At 37.7% G+C, this 11,216-nt stretch overlaps 1 non-coding gene across 1 annotated transcript; it reads right to left on the reverse strand.

Moving 5' to 3' along the window:
- Positions 1–6,153: 6,153 nt before the first annotated feature.
- Positions 6,154–6,257, reverse strand: LOC148545099 (small nucleolar RNA R71). Its single transcript, XR_015901532.1, has one exon. It is a non-coding gene; the product is annotated as a small nucleolar RNA R71 (small nucleolar RNA).
- Between the last annotated feature and the right edge of the window lie 4,959 nt (positions 6,258–11,216).

Genomic DNA, 11,216 nt, shown 5'->3' on the forward strand with positions numbered 1-11,216 from the left:
CAACCAAGGCTTCTTTCAACCCAATTCCACCAAGAGCAAAGGCCCAACTCAAGGCTTGAAGATCATTGGAAGAAAGTGTATAAATAGGATAGAATTCAAGTCATAATGGAGCTTTTTCCGGAAGAGTTTTTCCTTTGAATTTTCATAGCTTTTGGCATAGAGTGATCTTTAATTTCTTTGTTTTCATTGCTTTTAATTTCAATTACACTTGTCTTGGATCTTGGATTGGAGAATTGAAGAAATTCTGTTTCAATCTCAATCTTGGATCTCTCTGTTTCTTGACTGTTAATTGAATTTCATTTCCGGTTAATTGCTCTTCATCTATTCTCTTTGCAATTTACAATTCCCTTGCAATTGTTTTCATTGGATCTAGGAAGGCATTGAGATCTAGACTTAGTTTTCTAGTCTCTGGGTCCTGAGATCCAAATCTCCAATTTACATTCTGTTTCTTGCTTTCCATGTTCATTTACTTTTCTGCTATAAGATACGATCCAATCCCAATTCTCTTTTACTCTTCTGTTTGATGCAATTTAACTTTTCCTTGTTTAATTTCTGCAAATCCACGTCCCAATCCCCTTTACATTTCAAGCAATTTACATTCCTTGCACTTTAAGATTCCGCAATTTACATTTCTTGCACTCTAAGTTTCTGCCATTTAATTTCTTGTTCCTTAAGATTCAGCAATTTAATTTCCTGCTCTCTTTACTTTCATGCAATTTACATTCTGCAAATCACAAATCATCCAACCAACACTCGATTCGCTTGACTAAATCAACCACTAAACTAAAATTGCTCAATCCTTCAATCCCTGTGGGATCGACCTCACTCCCGTGAGTTTTTATTACTTGATGCGACCCGGTACACTTGCCGGTTAGATTTGTGTGTTTTGGGAGAAATTAATTTTTCACCAAAATACTCATCAGTATGCCTTCCAAGTGTTTGACAAAATGCTTGGAAGGATGTTAGAGTAGATTTTGGGCATTATTGGCTTGGAAAGAATAATTAGGTAATCTTGAGATCAATTCTTGTTAATTAGTGTTATTAGTGACTAGGATGGAAAGCCTATATTCTCAATCATTGCCATGAATGTCTCTCTTTATTATTACTTGCTTTCTTAACCTTGCCTTTATTAATTCTTGATTTACTTTTCTTGTCATTTAATTCCTCGCCCTTTTATTAATCAAACCACCTGTTCTTCATAGCCAATAATTGACCACTTCATTGCAATTCCTTGTGAGACAACCCGGAGTTCAAATACTTCGGTTAATTCTTATTTGGGGTTTGTTATTTGTGAGAACCAAATTTCTGATTGGGAGAATTGTTTGTTGGTGTAGAACTATACTTGCAACGAGAATTTATTTGTGAAATTCTATACCATCAACTAAAATTCTCTCTCATCAATACTCTTGTTGGAGCATATAGAGATTGATTATCAAAGCACAGGAAGAAGGCTCACAGTGAGAGGGGACAAGCTGAGGCACCATAATCATCAACGACCCTAACAAGGAACCAATGTCAAGCTAGTGACATTAAATGAGCGCTCCATGGGAGGCAGCCCATGATTTAATGTTCTTGCTTTTGTTTTAATTTCAATAATTAATGGTTTTTCTAGCATAAATTTGCACTCTCATGGGTAAATTTGATAACTGCACACATTGTTTTGAAGCATATGTCTGATTCCTAAGTTTGGTGTGCCTAAAAGCACTCTAAAATGGCCTTCCAAGCATGCTGATCATATAACCATTTTAGGATATATTCTCATTCATTATATTGAAGTATATAGCCAAACCTTAAATTTGGTGTCTACATATGCTATGAATTTCAGGAAAGTCACCTTTGCTCAAAGAGTCAAGTTCATGAAAAGATAAACTATATCTGCATCATTCTTGTGAATTTATTTTGCTAAGGTAGAAAATAAAATGTCACTTGTAATGAATATACCAACCATGGCAGACAACAAGTTTGGTGTTCACCAATATTTTGTTCAATTTTAAGAGGGCATAGTTGGTTATTCATAAATAAGGAACATATAGCAAATTCTATTTTCTTATACTTTTCACTTGATAACCACTACCATGCTAAATTCAAAATTTGTGCTTATTGTTGCCTTGATTGAAATGGATAGGTATAAAGAGAACTGAAGAAAGGACAACACCATGCCATGTACGGTTGTCCCAAGGAGAAAAAGTAGGTCACATGTGCATGATTGGGAGCACAAATCTGCAAGAATCAATACCTTGGAGACCGAGCTTTATTGCCCAATGAAGAGGTGATCTTTGTCCTCATCCTCCCTTACATGCACACTATCCATTCTAACCCTTTCAAAAGACATCCTGACCATCCAATCTTCATTGAAGCTTGTCATAAATAGCTTCACTTGGACCATGCTGCATAACTCATGCTTTCACACTTCGTGCATTGAAAAAAAAAGAAATATATTTCAATTTCCTTAAAGAAAAGCTTTAGTAACTGTGTCCTGAGTATTCCAAACCATACTTGTCTCCTTAAACGTTTACTCTTACTTCACCAGTAATCCAAACTCTCATCATACGAGTTATATCAACCCCCTCTCCCTTATCATTCTTCATTCCTCTACTTGGCCACCCTCTTTCCCTAATTAATGGCATCATCAAGTTCCAGAAGAAGGAAAGGGAAGCAACCAATTGAAGCTGAACCACCAACCTATGATGACAAAAGATTCAAATCTCAATTTCATGAGTCACGATATCATAGGTTGATGGAATCAAAAGAAGTCATTCCAGAGATTGGTTTCAAATTAAAAGAAGGAGAATACCCCACTTAGTTAACCCTTACTAAATAAAGGAAAGTCAAGTGGACTAATCAATTTGATTCCTCAAGTCCTAGTCAACTACTGTGGAAAGACTAGGTTTAGAGGGATCCAAATCAATCAGCAATTTCCAATTTTTAATCAACAACTGAGTTTGACAACTCAAGTGTCACCAATTACTCAACCAAGGCAAAGGGGGAAAAATCTAAATTATTTATATCATAAATAGAAGAAAGTAATCATAAATCTGAAATACCTCGAATTGTATTAAATAGAAAATCAAATTAAACATAGGAATCCATAAATCAAATTGGGAAAATAAACTAACTAAAGCCATAGAATAAATAAAAGTAGAAGAGAAACTTAAATTAAAGGAATATTGAACCTGGAATTGAGAATAAGCAATCCTAAAATTAAGAGAAATCCTAAATCCTAAATCTTAAGAGAGAGGAGAGAACCTCTCTCTAAAAATGACATCTAAAACCTAAAATTGTGAATTATGAAAGTTGTATCAATGAATGGATCAATTCCCTTACTTTATATCCTCTAATCTGTGTTTTCTGGGCCGAAAACTGGGTCAAAAATATCCTAGAAATCGCCCCCAGTGATTTCTGGTACGTACAGGTTGCTGCAAAGTCATGCGTGAGCGTCATCTACACGTGAGCGTGGATTGCATCTTTTCCAGGTCACGCGTCCGCATGATACATGCGTGCACGTCACCTATCTTCAGGGCAGGTATAGAAAATTATTTATCGTTGCGAAGCGCCGAATGTTAGCTTTCCAACGCAACTAGAACCGCATTAGTTGGACCTCTGTAGCTCAAGTTATGGTCTATTTAGTACCAAGAGGTCAGGCTGGACAGCTTTAGCAGTTCCTTCAGTTTCTTGTATTCCTTCCACTTTTGCATGCTTCCTTTCCACCCTCTAAGCCATTCCTACCCTGTAAACCCCGAAATCACTTAACACACATATCACGGCATCGAATGGTAATAAGAGAGAATTAATAATAAGCAATTTAAAGGCCCAGGAAACATCTTTTCAATCACAGCACAAAATCAGGAAGGAAAACGTAAAACATGCGAATTGTATGAATAAGTGAGCAGAGAGTTGATAAAAACTACTCAATTAAAATCAAGATGTACCACGAAATAGTGGTGCATCAAGGGGAAAGTAAGACTCATTTGATGCAACCTATGAATGCAACTATATGCTAAGATGATTCTGTCTACTTGGTTAAAAAGTAAATAAGTTCTCCAAGGAAACATAAGTCAAATTCCACTACTTAAAATCACACAATAAAAGACAAGTAAACTTGTAAGAAGATAGTGATAAACCACTATTTTATAGTTTATCTTGTGTTTTATTGAGTGGGTTCATCAAGTCTTTACCCCCTTATTCATTCTAATTGCATGACTTTACAATTCCTTCCTAGTTTTGTTCAATGGTTGAAAACTTGCTTCCTAGAGATCTTTAATTTGTGCATTTTAATTCTCCTTTATACCATTCGATGCCATGATCCATGTGTTAAGTGTTTCAGGCTTTATAGGGCAGTAATGGCTTAGAAAATGGAGAGGAAGCTTGCAAAAATGGAAGGAACACAAGAAACTAAGGAGATGACCAGCGAGCATCAACGTGCCCGCATGGCTCACGCGTTTTGACCCAGTTTTTGGCCCAGAAACACATAATAAAGCCAGGGAACATGCAGAGACTCGATATATGGAGATACACATTGACACATTCTCATTTGGATAGTTTTAGGTTTTTTTTTTATCTGAATTTAGAGAGGATTACTCTCCCTCTAGGTTTCATTTACATTCATAGTTTATTAATTCATTGCTTTTGCTTTTGGATATTGAAGAGTCATTACCTCCGTTGAAGACACTATTCTAGTTTGTTTCCTTACTTGCTCTTTTATTTATTCCATATTCTTAATTCTTGTTTAGAGTGGTAATTGGATTATTTTCATGGATGGTTGATGCAAAGGATTACTTTTATTTTTAATTAATTTTGAATTCCTATTTTATCATGTCTTCTTCTTATATTTTTATGAGCGCTATATTCATGTCAATGGAGTAGATTCCATACTTGACATGGGGGTTGAATAAAAGGAGACACTTGAGTTGGAAGGCTTAAGTGCTGATTAAACTGGAAGTTGTTGGCTAGTTCTGTATTTACTAACGCTAGACCTTTCCAAGGGAGAGGACTAGGGTTTTTGCAAATAAGAGTTAGCTCAATCACTTGACTTTCCTTTATTTAGTAAGGGTTAACTAAGTGAAAACAACAACCTTTTTGATACTACACCTAAGAGATCCCAAAAAGGATAGAACTTCCAATTAATCATTCCACAGTCAAAGCTTTATATCTAGAATATTAATAATCATTCTTAGTTTTTATTGCTTTAATTTACAATTATTTAATTGCTCATTATTCAACTCTCAAAGTCTCTTGGAAACTCCTAATTAATAAATTAGCATCCTTCCTTGTAACTCGTTGGGAGACGACCTGGGACTCATACTCCCAGTATTTTTATTCTAAATTTTTGTGACACCTTTCTAAATTGGTGAGGTGGATTTTAGCTAGTTAAGGGCTATACTCACAACGCTGTTCTTACATTACAATCTCTTAATGGGCCTAACTTCCGCCACGCACCAGTTTTTGGCGCCGTTGCTGGGGAGTTGCAATTGTGTGCTAAATTATTAATTAGTGTACATATTTTTTTTATTTACATATTTTATTTTTAGTTATTTACCATGAGCTATATGTTTTTTTCATTGAATGACGCGTTCACTGCCTAATCCGAGCTTAGCCGCATTTGATCCTGAAATTGAAAGAACTATTTCACGTATTAGGCGAGCTCAACGTCGGTTAGCCTCTGAGGGTGGTGAAGTGATTGTTATCGATTCACCAGTCTCATCTGAGGGCGAATTTGAATCGTCATCTAAGAGGGAAACAAGCTCCTTTACTACTGATTCAGTTAATTCACGTGCAGATAGAATGGCAGCACCTAGGAGGATTACTCTCCAGGAAGCTAGAGCCCCATATTTTACAATGCAGCCGTATCAAGTGCATCATCCAACTTTGGCTGTAGATTGTGAACTAAAGACTGCACTAATTAACTTGATGCCCAAGTTTCATGGCTTGCCTGCTCAGGAGCCCATCAAGCACCTCAGGGATTTTCAGACAGCGTATTCTACTGTTAGGCATCAGGATGTGAATGAAACTTCTATTTTGTTAACCGCCTTCCCATTTTCTCTTGAGGGAAAGGCGAGGCAGTGGTACTACTCCCAACCTGAAGAGACTGTTACTAACTGGGATACGCTCCAGAGAGAATTCCTGGAAAAATACTTTCCAGCTGAAGTTACAGATAGATTGACAAAAGAGATCTCCTGCATTGTTCAAGGTGAATCAGAAACTCTCTATGAGTACTGGGAGTGTTTTAAGAACCTTTTGGACGCATGCCCCCATCACATGATTGACAGGCTAGTGTTGATCAGCTATTTCACTCAAGGCATGAAGCCTCGGGATGAGACTACACTAGATGGTGCTAGTAATGGTTCTCTGAAGAAGTACAAGACCGCAGATGAAGCATGGCAATTAATCAGCGACTTAGCTGAGTCCACCAGGATTTGTGATTCACTGATTCCAATTTCTGATTTCTTTATTTCTATTCGAATCAGCATCACCCTGTTTTCTTTATTCGATTATGAGTACTTCTATTCTTACCTATGAAACCTTGTTATATGGAATTTTTTTTTCTATGCCACTTACTTTCCTAGATCACTAATTTTAATTTACTAATTTCTTTTTACCATACTAACCCTCCTGATCTCTTTTCTGATCACTTTCACTTCCTCTAACTTTCTCACTATGGCAAATTGATATTTTTTCTTTCCATTTAACATTAATTCAATCACATTTCAATTACTCATTTTCCTTATTCTATTTCTCCCTTACCACTTTGAGTTTTCTTTGTTTAATTTGCCTATTTGCTTTCCTATTTTATCCATTTCCTGGTTTTCTATTTTTCAGGATGTCTGCCTCACAAAGGAAAGGCAAAGGCAAGGCTACTGGGATGCACAAGAGAGGAGATTCCTCCCAGTCCATCATTGCTCTAATGCACGATTCCTCATGGCGGGAGAAGAACTTCACACAGCAGGAAAAAGCTGACCAGCTGCTCCCTTCGACTGATCCTATAAAATTTACAAACCGGTACTGTGAGCTGAAGTACCCGACTTTTGCAAACTCCAGAAATCTATACCTGGAACGTACCTTGAAGATTCCAGAAGCCCTCCAGCAATAGACCACTGAGCAAATCAAGCAAAGGGGCTGGTTCTTTATGGAGAGACCACTGACAGAGGTCAATGCATCTTGGGTACGGGAATTCTATTGCAACTACTACTTTACTACCCTAGATGCAGTGAACCTGAGGGGAAAGCAAATTCTGGTCACTAAGGAGGCCATAGAGACCATTCTCCAGCTCCCAGCCAAGTCCGATCAGCCAGATGGTTATGCACAGGCTGAGGAGGACATGGGCCAGATGCGGTTTGATTGGGATGCTGTGAAGGCACGGATAGCTCTCGACCCTGCTGTTCCTTGGGAGATGGGTCAGGACACCCCTATGCCTAGAGGGATCAAGAGAGTGTACTTGAATGATGAGGCTCGGCTATGGCATCAGATCTTGAGCAACTATGTGATGCCGAGTACTCATGAGACTGAGATCCCGGCTGCCATGATCACCCTCCTCTGGTGTGTGCTGGAGGGTAAGGACCTGTACTTGCCTCGTTTTATCCGGCATTATGTGGCCAGGGTCCACATCCGAGGCACCCTCCCCTTTCCTTATCTGGTTTCACGGCTAGGCCGTCAGGCTGATGTGCCTTGGGAGGATGCCGATGAGCGACCACCAGCAGCGGACGGCAGGAAGATCATCCCTCACAGCAGGAACTTCCTTGCTTTGGGCTATAGACCACCACATGTCACTGCTACTGATGAGACAGCCCCTCCGTCTGCTGGACCCTCTTCATCCACAGCTGCCCCAGCTGCCCTGCTGCCACCACTGCCCCTCCACCCACCTCTGAGCCGGTTTATCGCCTCGTGCACCGTCTATTCCGCCAGCTTGATCAGATGGAGCGCTGTAACAGGCGCCGGTATGAGAGATTGGAGTGTCGTAGCAAGCGACGCTATTCCCATCTGAAGCTGATGATCAGACAGGGCACCGACATCCCCTCCGAGCCCGACACACCATCAGAGCCATCAGAGGATGAGGAGGATGAGCACGAGGAGGAGCCTCATTCCCAGGCGGAGACTCATCAGCAGGCAGGCACAGAGCACGCTACACCACAGCAGGAGGCCCCACATCAGCTTGAGGCTGCAGATCCGGAGATCCCGATCCAGTCAGTCCCCGCTCTACAGCAGCCAGACTATCAGCCCACCACCGCCACAGAGACCCCAGCTACCATCCCTACCAGTGATGACACTCCTTCACACCTGGCTTGATTGAGCATCGGGGACGATGCTTCATTTTAAGTGTGGGGAGGTCGCCATCTCTGGCGTTTATTTTGGTGAACTACTACATACTTTTTCTTTTATTTTGGATATTTTTCTGTATTTTTCTCTTTTTCTTTTATTGTTATTTTTTGAGTACTTATACATTGCTACTTGTGTATTTTACTCTATTTTCTGCATTTTGTACTTTTGTTCATATTTTAGTTATTTAGTTAATTTCCAATTCTAACTTATTAGTGGATCAATTAGTATAGTTTACCCTTTTTATATAAGATAGCTTAGTTATAGCTTAGTTTAAATTGACAAATATAAAAAAAGAGTAAGCTAGGAACTTGAACATAATAGATTTAGATCCATAAAACCTTGTATATATAGCATTACATGATGTAGTTAAACTGACAACATTTCATCAAGGAGAAACATTAAAACTTCAAAGGCTACCCTAAATTACTTTTTAAGAGAATAATGAGAATTTTTAACTAAACCTACATGACATACATAAGTGATAAATGAATTTTCAGCTAGAGAACACATAGTCTATGAGTTTTGAGCTTAACTGTATGGTTACATTCAAACCATAATTTTTATTCCTGTGTGTTCCAACCTTCTTTCTTATTCTGGTGTTCTTTACTTTGTTTTAGTCTATATGTCCGATTATACAATATAGGTACATCTCAAAATAATGATTGAGGCCATCATTTGATCTTAGCTCACTTACCCCAAATCAGCCTACCTCATCACCTTTGTTAGCCCCCTTTGAGCTTTTTAAAACCCCTTATTCTATTTTATCCAAATTACTAGCCTTAAGCAGAAAAACAAAAGAAAATCCCAAGTGAATCCTTGGTTAGCTTAAGATAGAAAATTATAAATAGAGTAAAATGTGGGAAACTTATTGAGAACATAGTTGATAAAGACAAAAGGTAGAAAAATTAAAAAGAATAAAGCAACTCAAAATTTTGGGAAGCAGGCTCATGAAAATTAAAATTACCATGTGTATTCAAAAAAAAAAAAAGTTAGTTTTCAAGCATATAAATAAGGGGATACAAAAAGAACTCCCCAATGCAAAATAAAAAGCAATGCACATGGGATAAAAACAAGAATTGAAACATGAGCATGTGACATCAAAAGCAAGAAAATAGGGAGAATAGGTAAAGAAGCATTTTTTTACTAAGTATGTATGTTAGGTGAGATCTTAGTCTAATTAAGGATTCACTTATTAGCTCACTTAGCCTTATACATATATCCTTACCCTTTGCCTTGACCCCATTACAACCTTAATTAAAGACCTCATGAGTTTTGGTATGACTATGTTCTATAATTGTTGATTGGTTAGACAAAAAACAAAGTTATAGAAAGGAAGAATAAAAAGAAGAATAGAGTGATTAACCCAATAAACACTGAGTGATTAGAGAGAAAACACAAATTCCAGTGAGGGTTCAAAAGCTCATTAACATTTATCTCTGATTGTCTTGCAAGTTTTTTTTCTCATCTCATTTGCAAAAACATGCTTTATTATTTGAGGGTTAGCTATATATATATATATATATATATATATATATATATATCTCCTTGAGAATGTGAAATAATCTGACTACATGTAGGCTTTATATATGAGTGGATGAATTAGAATTGCATGACTCATTAGGTAGACGCATTTAGCATAGGTTGCATTTCATAACATTCCATCGCTTTAAACCTTAATTATTTACCTTGGATGAGGACATGCTAGTGTTTAAGTGTGGGGAGGTTGATAAACCCATATTTCATGAGTTCTTTTGTGCTTAATTAGAGTGATTTATTCAACTCTTCACCTACTTATTCACATTAATTGCATGGTTTTACTTTCTCTTCCTTATTATGTCATATTGTGAAAAACATGTTTCCTAAGCTTTAAAAATTAATTATTTTAATTACCTTTATTTCCATTCGATGCCATGATTAGTGTGTTGAGTAGTTTCAGATTTTCTAAGGCAGAATGACTTAAAGGATGGAAAAGGAAACATACAAAAATGGAAGGAGAAAGCAAAACGGAGCTTTGAAGGAAACTAGTATTCACGCGATCGCATAGAGGACGCGATCGCGTGCCAAGCACGAATCAGCAGTGACGCGGCCGCATAACTGACGCGACCGCGCGCCTTAAGCAGAACGCACATGACGCAGTCGCATGACTGACGCGACCGCGTGGCAAGGAAAAGCTCCAGATGATGCGACCCCGTGACCCACGCGGACGCGTGATAGAGGCCACGTATCATAATTTACAGAATACGCCCCCAGCAATTTCTGAAGCCCTTTTTGGCCCAGATCCAAGCACAGAAAGCATAGATTAGAGGTTATAAAGTGGAGGAATTCATCCATTCAAGGAGAGCTCGCATAATTTTAGTTTTCAATGATTTAGATTTAGTTGAGAGGGAGATCTTCTCCCCTCTCTCTTAGGATTTAGGATTTCTTCTTGTTTTAAGAGTGACTCTCAATCCAGGTTTTATATTTCTTTGTTTTAAACTTTCCCTTCACTTTATTTATTTATTTCAGTATCTGAGTTGGCTATTTACCTTTATAATTGGATCTATGAATTTCTTCCATGTTGCAGACTGTTATTTGAATTAATGATAATTGAGGTATTTTTAGTTTATGATTGTTCTCTTTGATTTAAGTTACCATTGCTTCCCATCTAAGGATATTTTTATTATTCTATCAATTTTACTTTTTCTCCTTTTAGTTCTGGTTAAGAATTCAGTAACTCAACAGTTATTAATCTCAATATAATTGATAATCGTTATCTTGCTAATTGAGTTGAACTTAAGTAATCCCAACCTTTTCTTAGGAAATAAATAGGATTCAAAGGTCAATTTAATTAGTCCCTTGACTTTCCTTTACCCTAGTAAAGGTTGACCAAGTGGAGTTTAGATTCAACTTTCATTCTAGTAGAC

The sequence above is a fragment of the Arachis ipaensis genome, chromosome B9, assembly GCF_059453495.1.
Source record: "Arachis ipaensis isolate K30076 ecotype BB chromosome B9, ASM5945349v1, whole genome shotgun sequence".
Lineage (NCBI taxonomy): Eukaryota > Viridiplantae > Streptophyta > Magnoliopsida > Fabales > Fabaceae > Arachis > Arachis ipaensis.